Genomic DNA, 15,786 nt, shown 5'->3' with positions numbered 1-15,786 from the left:
AGTTTCAAATAGAGCATTTCACAACCACTTTGTGAGATTTAGACAAACGTATTTTGTTATTGTTGTGATAAATTATAATCTACAAGACTGTTAATCTACTTGGTATGTGTTGTAATGATTACGGTGCATGAATTACTAATATGAAATGCGTAATTTATAAAACCAAACAATTACAATTTTTTACCAAACCAATTTACACATTTTTGTTTCAATATAGTGATAACATAATTTTGAAAGCTGTTTGTGCACTTTTCACTTTTTCCAAATAGTTGACGGAGTAATTTTGTTTTAAACAATATTTTATTTATTTTTTCTTAAAAAAAAAAAATTAATTAACGAAAATTTGTAATTTTTCGTTTATTATTGTTAATGTCTTCGTTAATGCTTTAGAATCGCGACGCTCCTCAAAGCTGGCTGTGATATGAATTTCTAAAATATATTTTAAGAAGAAAATGTCAACATTTCGCAGCCACTTTGAAGAATGACACAATTCTATCAGAAAGTACAGGCATGATTTAAAATTTTTTCTTATTTTTATTTTTTATAAATAATCAAACAAAATTGCGCCAAATTCAAATGAATTCGCTACCGAGCGCCAAGCACCAACTGCTCTAATAACACCCATACAAAGATTATAAAAAATTTAGAATTTTAGATTTAGCCGCATTTTCTTGATCTTATTAAAGATTTGAATAGTCTGCACAACTTTGATAAAACAAAAAAAAATAAATAAATAAAACACAAACACGCGTCACACACATACATACATCCAGCAATTCGTAATTTCTAAAATGTTTGATAAGTATGTAGTTAGTTGCTAGGAAAAAAAAAATGAATGCTGGCAAATGCTTCATACTCTTGCTCCACATCAAGGTTAAAGTCAAAATAGTACCGATTTCTAAGAAAAAAAAACAAAAAAAAAGGAAACAAGTATAATTAAAAAGAATTTCACTATGCTGAGAGAAAAAGTTTTTAGTAATTTTAAAAAAAAAAACTTCGCTTTGAACAGTTGATAAGAATAAAAATGAAACGGTTCCAGCATAAAGCAACCACAGAAATGTATTATTTCGCTTGTCACTCAACAAGTCACCGCAACGCACGTAGTGCCAGTAGCATACATACATATATAGTATATGTGTAATACATACAAACATACATACATACATACATTAATGAGGATGACAAAATTAGGGAAAGAAAAAGCAAAAGAGATTTCGGTAACCACTACAATACGCTCATCTTAACTCATATCTCTAGAGTATGATTATGAAGAAGTATATATTTTGACATACAAACATATGTACATTTGCTCAGATTGTTTTATCAGTCGTTCACATAATAATTTTAGTTAATTTAATGCTATATTTCTTTGCTTTGTAAAAAAAAAGTTAGTACTGGATTAAAACATATTTAATTTTTTGCTGCATACCAGTTGTTTTATTTGAAAAACGCTATTTACAGCCTTACAAATAGAAGCAATTTAACAAAGTGGATCACTTGTTTCTCAATGTTTATTAATTCATACAAAAAACACACTAGCATTTATTTTAACATAAATGAAATTAAAAAATAATTGAAACATAGCAATGCAACACATAAAAGAATATGCAAAATGTTGCTAATTAAATAATTAGGAATATTTCATCATCACTGCGCGGACAAATAGTTTCCAGAGTGAGAAGAATGGACTTTATCATGACTCGGCGCGTAATGGCGCGCGTACATAAATTGATTATGCGCCGCTGATACGTAATGCATTGAGGTTTTAAAGTTATCACACAATATAAATATAATATGATTGGATAGACAGCGCTTACAAAGTTTAACAGACGGTGGTGAAGCGTTAATAATTAAGCTGGCGCTAGGCAATTTCCCGAAACGATAGCGAAAATCATTTCGTTCCATATGATTTGTAATAAAAATGAAGTATAGGCTGAAAATGCGACTCAAATAAAGATGAAACCGCCGGCATCAATCAATATGCTTGAAAGTTGGCAGCAGGCATCACTTGACTCCACCATCCATTCACACATGACAGCCGCTGAATGCGTGCAAGCGATGGATGTAGATTTCAAAATCATATATATATACAATATACATATATAAATGTGCAAACATAATACATGCACACCCACATACTCACATATATATATATGTATATACACGAACATGTGCATGTGCTAAACGAATTGTTCATCCGCCATGATTAAGAAATGTATATAATGATATGACGTTAAACTTTTTGGCTTATATCAACTGACGTGTGTTAAGCGAATTGTCACAGATTCATTTAGCTAGGTCATTAGCACAATTTCGGCTCGCTTTTGTGAACGAGTATGAAGTTCGTGTTTAAATAACCATTTTTAAGTATGATGTATATACATATGTTTTTTAAAGATTGAGCACATTATGCCTGCCAAGATAACTTTTTATACTCTGAACAGGGTATATAAGTTTACCACGAATTTCAGCGCGACGTGCTGAGTTGATTTAGTCATTTCTATCTGTCTGTTTGTATATACGCGTACTAGTCCCTTTGAGTTTGAGCTAGCGACCTGAAATTTCGCACACATAATTTTCGCACAAGACGCTGCTCATTTGTTCGAAACGCCGATATCGGACCACTATATAGCTAACATATAAATTGAACGATCGAAATCAAGTTATTGTAATGAAACTTTTTCAATTTGTGAAGGGTATTATAGCTTCGTTGTAGCCGAATTATTCATTTAGGAAAATATGTTGTCTATAGATTTAAGCACTGCAAGAAAGTAATTACTAATTCATGCTTAGTAAAAATTAGACAATATTTTTGTGTGTTTAGGTCAAGATCAGCACAACTGTACTTAGAACATACATACATACATATGCACACGCAGTGCATGCTTTCTCTACTGGTCACATTCGTTTCTTATTTGGCTTGTTATCTTGGCATTAATGAACTCATGTTCGGCATGATCTTATGATGATGATTTGAGCACGTTGACGCGTTCGCATATTTACTGACGTTTTTTTCTTCTTTCTCTGCCACAACACTTTATTAACATGGCTTCGCTTTTGGCGGTTTTGTTTTTTCACAAATTTAACACAGCATATTAAATAGTTGCGCCGAATTGAAACAAGCGTTGACAATCGTACGCAGACTAAAGAAGCCAGCGATATGTCATTAGCCAATTTATTAATTCAATGACTGAAAAATTTATTTCAACATAAGTATCTGCAGCCGACCTGCGCGTGGTATAACAGATATTCAGACATATACCAATCAACACTATATATGCATGTATGTACTTGTATGTATGTGTTTGAATCACACACAGATAGTTGAAAACCACACGTAGCTGGAACTTTGCCGAATTCGCTAAACCAAAAATTTAATAAAATAAAAAATTGACACCAAATATTGTTGCTGTTGTTGTTTTTTTTTTATATATTCATTGATATTTTTCTTTGTACTTATTAAGCGTCTATAATAAAGCGACACGCGCATGAATATTTTGGAATTCTAATTGTTTGCATACGCTTAAGCAACCGAAAATGGGACATCAAAAAGACATCACTCCGAAGAATTCAATAACTGACGCGAATATATGCTTTTTGCCCGCCCAAAACAGCTAGCTAGCCGTAGCGATTATAAGCGAGGCGAGGTGTGTAGACAAATGACGACTATTAATATTGCCAATTAAATTTATTTAAAACGCAAAAAACGCAAAACGCGAGAAATATAATATACGGCATGTGGATGCACATATGTATGTATGTTTGTGTAGTGGTGACAGACACATTCCTTCGACAGGTGTATAGGGTGAGCTATTTAGCCACTTGCTGCTTGCTTGTTGTTATTGCATTAAATTGCGATGATAAATTAGACGTCGAAAGTTGATTTTTTGCACTTTCTGAACATACATATAGAATATAATATTATATAATATTATATTTTATGTGATGCGATATTTTTGTTAAACCATTTTAAAATTTTTCTTTCTTATTACTTTTAAGCGTTATTTTTAACAGTCTACTTTTTTATAATTTAGTGCTCTACAACATTAGTCAAATAATATACTTATGTATGCGCTTATATTGTTCAGTTTTTAGTTCAGGTGTAGGAAAAAGTGTGTCTACTGACCCCGCACACGCACTACCTTCCGGCTTCAAACTAAACGGCACAAATTGAGTATTGCATGAGCGAACTCAAATCTTTGGAATGCCAAGCGCACGCGCGCACACAACGACAACAACCACCAACACTTCAGATACACAATATAACACGTCGACGAACAGCGCGGATAAAATTCAAACTATGCAGTCATAACGGAAATTTCTTACTTCGCTGCTACAACAATGCAACGAATGCGCCATACAAACGAACGAACAACACAGCAAGCGGCAAAGCGCTAAAAGGTGCGGCTTGTTTGCACCGAATATACGAGTATATGCAACAACACGAATTGAGCCGTTGATCGTTTGTTTTGCGGCCCCAATGGTGCACCATGCGCGCCATACAACGTCCCACTATTCAAGCGCGCCACGCGACTATACGATGTGTACGCTATGACAAGTTACGGATTAATGAATGAATGAATGAGTAGTGACGACGACGACGGCGACGGCCACAGCGTACACATGAATGAGTCTCTGCACCCGCCACCGCCGTCGCACCACTGCCACTACAGCCAATACCAACAAAGAGTCGAGTAATAGTAGCACAGCAGCGGCACAACAACCGGTCAGCGCTTGCAAGGGGAGCAGCGCTTAGTCGCTCCGCTCGTCGTCGTAACAGAAGAGCAGCAGCAGCAGCAGCAGCAAAAACACGATTCAATGAGACGAAACGATTGGAATAGGACAGGGCCAGGGTAAATGATGACGCGACGCACTGAAAATACATCGGCTATGTGCTCGTCGCGAGTGCATAAAAGCAGAGAACGGAAGTGGGGAATGACCAAAAATAAATCCCCATAACAACGTTTTGCACATCTCACCTCACCTCACCTCACCTCATCGCAACCAATGAGGCGAAGACGAAGGCGAAAGCAGCGCATTCTAAACTGTTAAGTGCATAGACAAAACGACCAAGTTGTTGTTGTTTGTGGTGGTGTCTGCCAAATGAACCAAAAAATTCAACGAAAATGTGAATAACAACTGTAAACCGAATATAAAATTTGTTGTTTCCGTTGTAAGCACTGCGCCTACGCGGGTAATGCTTGTTTTCGAACACGGTTAAACGCTGCATTTTCGTAATGTAATGCTAACGCAAGTGATTCGTTATGGGTACAAATGTGTGGGTTACTGGAAAATGCAATTTTTTTATGCATAAAATGCGTATATTGCTTTTCAAGTACAGTTCTTTCAGTGATCCCAATTTAGTGCTTGGCAAATTTGCCTTAATGTTTATCAACAGCGAAGAAAATAACAAATATGCGCTCGAAAACAGATTAAAAAATATTTGATAACGCAATATGCATCACGCAGACAGGAAATTCGAACATTTGTTTTGAGAGCAATGCTCGGTTTATTAGATTTTTATTAATGAGGCCTTGGATTTTAAAAATTTGCAAATACTCGTGTGAACTCTCAAAATCAAAACCGCGCAAAATCAATGAGGATGTGCAACACAAAGAAAACAAAAACAAAACGAAATATTAACATTGACTGCACCGTATCTAATCTTCAAATAAGCTATAAATACTCTTCACAAATAAAATGTTTCCATACAAGAACTTAATTTTAATCAATTTATATGTTAGCTATATGCTATAGTCGTCCGATCTGAACAATTTCTTCAGAGATTATAACTATGCCTTGCACAATAACTTAGGCCAAATTTCATGAAGATATCTCGACAAATAGAGACATTTTCGATACGAGAACTTGATTTTGATCGTTCAGTTTGTATGGCAACTACATGCTACAGTGGTTCGATTTTAGCGGTTACGACAAATGAGCAGCTTCTTGGAGCGAAACAAATGTATGTAAAATTTCAGATCGGTATCTCAAAAACTGAGAACCTATTTCGCGTATAAACAGAAGGATATGACTAAATAGAACTTGTCCAAGGCATAAAGTAATTGTTGTGCTCGCGAAAAATATTAATCTGATGTGGCGCGAGTGAAAATCATTGTTCAGTGTATTGACGAGTGCAACCGAGTATTTTTTTTTGTTGTTATTAGATCATGCATCTATAATACTTTTCTAATAAGCCGTCTCTAGCTGCCATTTCAAATCACTGCAAAAAGTTCTCTTGTCATTGTATTGTAGTTCAGCAAAACGCAGCGAATACTTGCGATTGCAGCGCTACAATTGCGTACGATTAAACAAACCGAGACGTACAGACAAATGCGTAAGCCAGACGCACTAACACAAAACAGACAGTATGCCATACATACAAAAATCATAGATCAAGCGAGACTAGCTTCTAGCTACATACAAATACAGTAGATATGTTCTGAAACGCATTCGGTTCTATAAGTGCGATTAACCCACAGGCACGAGCAGAGGTTTACATCGTACACACTTAAAAAATCAACTTGCAGACAAAACACACACATACACATTAATTACGACAGACAGTCACCAGTCAATGGCCGACGTTCGTCTTTGGGGGGCACGCACGCATACAGCAAATTAAAGAAAAAAAAATGCAAAACAAAAAAAAAAAAGTAAGAAAGAAGTATATATGCTAAGGTAGAGGTGCGTAGTGTGCGCCGACAAAAACACATACCGTTGTCAGCGCAAATGACGAACGCCAACACTTTTATAGTAAGAAGTAGAGGCAACGAAATGAAAACCCATAGAAAGCGTTGTTGTCTATCTGTATTGGACGGATGAACGGACGGACCAGACGTCGGTGTCGGTATTCTTTCGTTGTTGGCCGGTAGCGGTGGTGTCTTCGATTGCTGACTTTAGATTTCTTTTGCTTACTATTTCGAGGGAAATGAAGCCAAAGAAGCGTGTGCTGCCTCGCTAATGAGTGTAAACCTGAGCTGCTGCTGCTGAAGACGCAACGCAACACAACGCAGCAACGCAAGCCTTCAACTTTGTGCAACACTGTACTAAATGTTAACAATGTGTTGTTGACTTTGTTAATGCCGCTGTGTTTGCTTGCTATTTTCTTGCTATTTGCTTGCTTTTCCGCCTATGTCTCACCTACTTCTTTGTTTTTATTGCATGCTATTTTTATAGCATCCTTTTTGAGCTCGATATTTTTACTTTGATATCACACTTTGCGCGCAATGCTACCAACTCTGGCGATACTACTATGTCGGCTTCCGAAGTGAACAACAATCGTCTATACTGAGGTCAAACATTTTCTATTTTACTTGCCTTCTTTCCTTCTTTATGCCATCGACTTTACGGCCTTCGATTATGTTCAGCGGCGCGCTCGGCTCACTTCAACGAAAGGAATGTTGTGTTATTGCGTTTATTATTATTGTTGTTGTTATTGTTGGCGACACTGTAAAGAAAAGGAAAAATGCGGAAAACTGTAACGAAACTGTGAGCATAGAATACAAGTCAAATCATAAAATGTGAAAGCTGAAAATCACAAATGACAAATGACAACAGTTAGAATGGTGAAAACGGATGTGTTAACGCGGGAAAGGAAAGCAAAAACGAGGTAGGTATGGGAAAAGAAAGTGTGCTTTAAGGGGTAAAATCCACTTGCAAAACAGAAAAAACGCTTTATTTCGTGAATTGTTTTTGAAGAGACATTTTATTTAATGAATAAGTTTTAAAAAATGCACTTTTACAGAATTTAATGCGCTTTAATAATCGGCGATTTCTTTTTAAAAATATTAGGTTCGCTTCATCCCGTAGCCGATCTCTAGGAAAACGCCCGAAAAAACTGTCTAGCGAAAAGAAGATTTTTCTGCTTAAAATTATCTCAAATCCAACAAACAAACAAATTTATTATTATTATAGGTGAATGCGGGTAATGAGCTAAGAACTAGTAAAAATTTTGTTTTTTTTTGCGAGAATGGTGACTTCCCAAAAAAAGTCATTTTGGTGATAAAATTTACACTTCAGAGTGAAGTTGAAATTGTTATCAAAAATTGTATTCTTTCGATCATTACCAGACTATATCTAACAAGATCGTATAAAAAGTTCGATTTATCAGTCCAGTCAGCGACTCTAAAAATATTGTTTCGAGAAAAACGCGCTTAAAGTTTTGGGAAAGTTGAAAAATTCTTCCAAATACGGAAATTTTCGGAGAATATTTTCAAATATACAAAAAATAAATGATTTTTTTCATATTCACAAGTGATTATAACCCCTTAATGGAAATCACATTTCTTTATATTACAACACCACATGGCGTAATCTTATGCTAATTGATCATATACATAAATATATATGTTGTTATAGCACTGGTTATTAAAATTATTGAATTCGAGAGTTATCTTTTTTTTGTGTATTTTTGTACAAAAATATAACAGCAAAACTTGAGTAGCTTCACCTAAAATTTTCAAAAACAGCTCCCTGCTAGTTTTCAATCAAATATAATTGATCCAGCAAACAAATTTACATGCATGATTTTTAAAGTATGCATTTAGGCGCTTGAATATATCAAAATGTTCAAAATAAATTTAAAATTAATAGATTTTCTTAAACCGAGTTATATGTAAACCAACTACCGTAAGAGTATTTCAAACAATAATGTTTTCGAATTCAAATATCACATAAAACATATACCATATTCCTCAACTCAGAAGCTACTCATTTCAAACTGAAAACTGATGTAAATCCTCTTTGCAAGCGAAAATCCAACAGAAACCAACCTCAAAGATATGAAGCCAAGCACTGCGAAAATACAAAAAAATAATGTAAAACATTAAAGAGAAACTGAAGAAAATGAAAACAAAATAATCGTTCAGAGCAACTTTGACAAAAACAAAAGACGGCACAAAGCAAAACTTGAAAAGCGACGCCAAGATTTTTTCCCTCCAAAAAACTTCCACTGCGGGTTGTTTTTCTGTTCCAACGCCAAGGAGCTACGGCAAATAAACACAAGGCACATTTCAAGCATTGGGTCGTTGTACAAACGTCATAATGAAGTTAATCGGCGTCGTTGATAATGATAAAGCCAATGTTGTTTATGTATCTATGTGCATGTGTGTGCAGCATAACATGATAATGACTGACTTTGGTGAGCATATTTTTAATATACCTCACACAGCCATATGTACAATACATACACATATATGGTTGTGTGTTCGCATGGGCAATGCAGTTGTTGTAGGCAACCAGTTGAAGGGCTTGTTTAAAACAAGCGAATGCGAATATAAAAGGCACAACAGAATAACATATAAAAATAAAAAATGAATTAAATAAACACACACATACTTACACACGTGCATATTGAGTGAATATAATAAACAATATAGCATGACAGCGAAAACTGAAGCAAATGACAGGGAAAAGGTAAAAAAAAAAAAAAATATAAAATAAAAAAAGCACACACACGTGAACTCCACAGCAAAAACATTGCACACACACATGCATACATTCATATGTAAATGTAAATATAAATAAATGAGCAGAAGTGAGCATAGCACCCAGTGACATCAAAGCCAGGGCGTGCTGGGGGAAACATACAAATGTACAACTGCAGTTGTAATACAAAGGTAAACAACAGCATGCAATAATATATGATAAATGAAAGGAGCATAAAGACTGTCGGAATAAACCAAAAGTTTCATTACTAAAAATTCAAATATCCGCTAGTTGACTCGTGTTGGATACAACGTGATTTTATGCGATTCGAAAACCTAACACGCTTTAAATCAGGCGCCATTTTTGAAAATATTTTTATGCCTGAAACCAAAAGAGATATTGTAACTATGGTATGTTGTTCCCACTATTTAGCCATCTTATAATAAAAACACTGTGGCCATAACAACAAAAGCAATCAGCAACGACAAGGCGCCGCCACAGGTTTATTTACATTTTTACCGGGGCACATGCGCAGCACTGCGTATTCTTTGTGGGGGCTCCACACCCTACATGCTGGTTGGCACATACACACTCATATATATTCCGATGCTGTCGCGCAAAAAAAAAAAACCGGCGAATTGATAATTATCTTTGCGCGCATGACGATCATCGCGCTTTTGCCGTATTTATGGGTAATTTTCCGTGCGCGCACGCGTATTACTGATCGGCGATCAAAGACACCAAGTTCATGTCGTCGAACGCGGCGTTGAGATGTGCAAACGACGAGTATTGTAGAGAAGGTGCTGATAGCGGTAATGTTTGCTGCTGAAGCGCATGCATGTGTGTGTGTATGGTAGCAGAAGCACGCTTGGTCGACCACTCCGCTCCATGGAATGTTGTCAAGAATTCTGAGAATTCTTGTGGGACAAAGACTTGGTTGGTTGGTCAGGTAAATCCACATTTATATGTGTGTATGTCTCTATTTAAACATGTGCTCGAATCCGACTTAATGCTCGCACAGAGATTGTCACATGTTGTTTCACCTACATATATGGGTATAAGCTTCAGCAGCGTGGCTGGCGGGTAGGAGGTGCTAGGTATAAAGTCAGGTAGACGCAAACTTGAATATCGATAGCAATCTGTTTGTTGTATGAGCACTAGTGCACAAAAAATTTTGTAAAGCTCTGAATGTGTAAAACAACTTCGGTAGAAGCATAATTTTAGGAGCTAGCAGTGCCGAATGGACTGTAGATGTCTTCAAAGTTTTAGTGAAGCGAACAAACAAATGGCAAAATATGATTATACTATATTTCAATAATAACAAATAGGGTGAGAATAGAAGGTAAGGTGAGGTAAGGTCTGGACTCAATTCTTCACATACCAAAAGACCTGCAAATTTTGCAAAAATGGCGTGGGGATCGCGAAAGAGATGCGGGACAACTTAACTGAGGGCGACCTTACATTCATCAAACGCATTGGTGACGAGACGTGGGTTTATGAATATGACGACGAAACGGCCCAACAATGTAGCCAATTGCGCACCAAAAATGAGCCGAAATGCAATAAACCAAAATTCCCTGAAGGCACTGAAGGCCATCCCATTAAGCGTGTGTATGCTTGTATTGGCTCAGGGTATATTAAGTTTGCCACGATATTTGCAACACGCATAAGGAAACGTCGGAGACCCTATAAAATATATATGTACATAAAAGATCGGTATGATGAGCTAAGTTGATTTAGCCATGTCGGTCTGTCTGTCTGTATATACGCAAACTAGTTTTTGAGATATCGTTCTGAAATTTTGCACCTGTCCTTTCCTTTCCTCACTAAGATGCTGCCCATTTGTCGGAACGGATATAGCTGCCATACAAACTGAACAATAAGAGTCAAGTGTTTGTATTGGAAACTTTTTAATTTGACGTAATATCTTCACGAAATTTGGCATGAGCTATTTCCTAAGGAAACAATTTAATCTTCGAAGAATTTGTTTTGATCGGATCACTATAGCATATAGCTGCCATACAAGCTAAAGGATCGAAATCAAGTTCTTGTAAGGAAGCTTTGTATTTGTGAAGGGTATTATAGCTTCGGTGCAGACGAAGTTAACATTTTTTCTTCTTTATTATACAAATTTCTTTTCGAATACGTGAAAATTTATTGTTTTTTTTGTCAGTCCTGATCAAATTTGATCAGTTCAAAGTTTTATTTTACATTTTACTTCACGATGCATCACACATCGATAGAGGCGGTGCGCACACGCTGTAGCGATTTAACGGTTTTCCGCATACTTTTCTATTAAGCCAAGCCAAATGATCGTTGTGTGTAGCGAAACGTGTTTCTTGTGGACACACATTCAATGACTGAGGAATTTTCGCAACATATTTTTGGTATTGACCATGGAACGGTAATTGATTGCACTGTGTGTATACACGTGTGAATATGTAAAGAACGTTGTACGTACACATTCCGCTACGAAAAACGTCGTGTGGGAAAAATTAGTAATGAACGCTGAAAATGGACAATAGGAGTTCATTGAATGTGTTGCTTTCTTCAATTCTCAGAAATGTAGGTAGAAAGTAAATGGTTACAGCAAGGGATATGTGTTAGTGATCCTTTATAAGTGACAAAGATAACCTACAACAATCCAAAAATAATATTATGGAAGTTATTACAGAAACTGGAACGGCGTTAGAATCTTAAGGATTACCGCAAGCAGCACGTACTACCTGTTTAACTCTGCTCTCTCATAAACTCTAACGGCTTATAATTTTGGAAAAGCTGTAGCTTCTACGTTACAAAATCAGCAGATTCTAAAATCAACTATTCTCGCCAGACATTTTAGCATATCTTTACTTATAATACTATGTTGCAATAGCGCTAAAAATAGCAGCAATAGTCACCCAATGAAAGGGGTGAAAAAATTGCAAAAAGTCATGCAAGCAAAGCACAAAATCATGTAAAAACAACGACAACAACCAAAGCGATTTGAGCGCTAAGAATATTCTGCACATGTGCAGAAGGGTCAACGACGTTTGCGCATTGACAGCATTATACTTTTAAGCGTGTGGCAGCATTAAAACATAAAATATAGTAAACGGAGTGGAATACTAGAAAATCAACTTCCCTCTTTCTGAGCGGCCACCAGCTTGTTTCTTAATGATAATTATACCAACTATGGATCGGCGGTGTTAAGGTGCACCGTTTTTAATAGTTTAATTTTTCTTCTTCGAATAACGCAATAAGAAGACCTTCTAAAAATATATCTAACTTGTATTATTAAAGTAGGGGAGCCAAGCAGCTATTCAGCGCGCTGTGTTAACCGCAAAAATGCCAGATGGAAAAAATGGAGACAAATGCAAAGTGCACGCGATATTTTTAATGAGTAACTTATTAAGACTAAAAAGGGGGAAAAAACACAAAAATATCATTAAAAATATATCCGAATTGCGGAACTGCTAAACATGACTTCGAACTATAGCTGCTATTAAAAAGATAGCAATAAAAATTATATTAAGGAAATGTGAAAAAAAAACTATTAAAGCGTCGTCTACATATCCAATTTTTATAGATCACTTAAGGTAAACGGACTCTGGTGGAGTATCAAAGCTAATTAACAGTTTCGAAGCGTAAACGAAGCATGCAAAAATTATTTAGTTTATGGTAATATAAATCCATTAATACCAGGCGGATTACTATTCGCGTCCACTTGCATACAAACACATAACTACAAACATATGTACGAGTACATACGAGAGTGTTTAGGCCTAGTATCAGAGTATCAGACGAATCGAATTTATGCACGCTTATGGCAAACGGAAAAAGTACTGCAAAACACAAGTAAACAACTTTGGCATTCCAAGAAGTCTATTGCCTTTTTACAGCAGCATCACCACCTCCAACAACAACAACAACAACAACCGCCCCACCGATAGGCACATGAAGCAAACAAGAAATAAGAAAAAGTGTAGCTTGCGCGCGGCAGCTGCAGCAGCGGTTGCAACAACTCAACAGCAATGCAACAACAACCACATAGTGTGTGTGTGTGTCGTGCATAAAGGAATTCGTTCATGGAATCCATGAATTGTATAAATGTCCGCACCATCGCCATACCAACGGCGCAGGAGTGCGATCAAAACAAGAAAATCAAACAAACCAGTAGACAAATGATCATCAAGAAGCTGTGTTGTTGGCAAACGCTGCGGCTGCGAAGGCAATGACTGCAAGATCGCCCAGCGAACGCATGATTCCGATTAGTTCTACTATAAAGCATACTTTGCCGCGCGAATATCTAAATGCCACACATGCATAAGCGCATGCGTACGCATTTACACACACACACACACACATGCAGATTTCAGCATATACGATCAACAACAGCACAACAGTGCTTTCCTGTTATGATGCGCGCATTGTTGTGCCTATGTGAAATGCGGTATGCAGCGAAATGCCCATTTTGAAGGCGGAGTTCACAGGCATTGCAAATAACACGCCATGAAATTCCTTCCCACGAGGACTACTATGTTTGTCTGGCTCTGCCGCATAGGTAAGTTATGCCGTCCATGCAATCCATACAAAGTCTTGATTAGTTCTTTTGTCTGTTTGTCTGTCTGGTTTGGTATGCTACTTTTTTTTTTCGTTGCGGTCTGTTTTTGTTACTTTTATAAATGACTTTGAAAAATGGGTTCAAGGAACGCTGAGGACTTAATGCCTTTGAAGTAAGGAATTCTTTGAACTCGATGAAGGACACTGCAGCAGCCGCAGACATAAACAATGTATGCACATGCATACATATGTGTGTGTGTAGTAGATGCATATGTATGAATGTATGTATGTATGTATGTATTTTCTTATTATTTGTTTTGGCGTTACCATGACTTTGTTGTCGAAGATGCAGCACAAATTGGCGCCAAACGCGTACTGTGTTGCTGGATTGGTGAATTAAAAAAACGTGTTGGGAATGTTTCCAAGGAATTGCTTCTTAACGTCATGCCATTTGTGTTTATATAAGGGATTTGATGCTCTTTTAGGAAAATTATGCGGTACTGCAACAACATATCATGATATGCAATGTGTAAGGAATCAAGAAAAAGTTAAAACAAAAAATTAAAAATAAACCGGGTTCGAAAATTAGAAGAAGCTGCAAGCTAAATAAGGCTAGACTGGACAAGACTGACGTTGAGACTTTACGTCAACATAACCTATGTGAGAAAAGTTGAACAAAACAACAAAAAAGAACAAAATACAACACAGCCAAGCCATAAGCAAAAGCACAAGGCAAAATTAACGATATTGGGGCGTTGAACTAACCAAGCCTCATTGCAATTTGCAGTTTTCGTTCAAAATATTAGCACAATTAACAAAATAATAAGAATTAATACAATTTGATCGCCGCCAAAACAAAACGGAGATATGCGAAAATACTAGCCAATCGATCAGCTAGAGGGTAAAGTTAAACTAGCACGATGACAAGACTCTGGCGGAGACTCGGCGAAAGAAAACCAACGTCGTTGTTGGTTTGACTCAAACGCGCGGCACACTGTCTGTCTATGGGTTGGGGCGAAGTCGTTGGAGAAGAGGTGCAGCGAGCTTTGTCACGTATGAACCGAAGCTAAAAGCAAGGGTTGGAGGTGGTGTCTTATGTCTGGAGCTCTACGTCAACTCTAGCTACATACTACCAGACCACAAGTAGTGTCTTTCAAGCGGAGGTGGCTGCCATCCCTCCTGTGAGAGTTTGGCAAGCGCTAGTCAACAACCCGAACTTGTGCTGCTGTGCGGTGTGGTTAAATATTTAATTAGACGCTTTTTGTCAAGTTTGTATGGAGGAGGAGATAATTTACTTTTGCCAGACTGAGATTGAAATATCTCGGTAGACACACCTTCTACGAACCTGGGAAGTGGCTGGGATTGATATTAACCGCCTTAACAAATTTTTGGTAACGCTTTGAGGATCTGGTGATCCATTTTTAGGAGTTTTTGCGTATCACAAGAACTAAAGCTGTCTAAATAAGATCCATTGTTGTAGTAACCCTTGAGTTTTGTTTTTTATAAATAATTGTAAATGATTTTAAGTCTTAAATTTTTTAATCAAAATAAAAATCTTTGTATACCTATATGGATATATATATATTTTAGACAAGGTTAATGACGACATGAACAATGAAATAATAATAGCAGCAACGAATTGTAACAGAAGCGAATAAGAAACGAAAAATTAGCAGACAATTATGTTTGAAGAATCGTAAAATTTGAGCGAACGAGCGCAACTGTTGAGCAGAATATACCTATGTTTAATGCAACTCAAACGTAATGTTTTGGAGTGAGTAATATTTGCGTTGGTGAATGAAAACAGCTTGAGAG

The 15,786-nt window shown here is 36.7% G+C and overlaps 1 protein-coding gene across 1 annotated transcript in view; it reads right to left on the bottom strand.

Annotated features, from left to right (window-relative positions):
* Window positions 1-482: 482 nt before the first annotated feature.
* The window catches only part of LOC106625506 (DNA-binding protein RFXANK), a 31,814-nt gene continuing 16,510 nt past the window's right edge, over window positions 483-15,786 (bottom strand). Inside the window, exons 4-5 of the mRNA XM_036360044.2 lie at window positions 7,321-7,450; window positions 483-898 (exon numbers count right to left, since the gene is read on the bottom strand). The gene's annotated coding sequence lies outside the window, so the exon portion shown is untranslated. The remainder of the gene's footprint in view (window positions 899-7,320; window positions 7,451-15,786) is intronic.

This window comes from Bactrocera oleae, chromosome 3, assembly GCF_042242935.1.
Source record: "Bactrocera oleae isolate idBacOlea1 chromosome 3, idBacOlea1, whole genome shotgun sequence".
Taxonomy (NCBI): Eukaryota; Metazoa; Arthropoda; class Insecta; order Diptera; family Tephritidae; genus Bactrocera; species Bactrocera oleae.
Note: the sequence above shows the minus strand (reverse complement) of the source record. Positions and strands in the feature narration are given on the sequence as shown.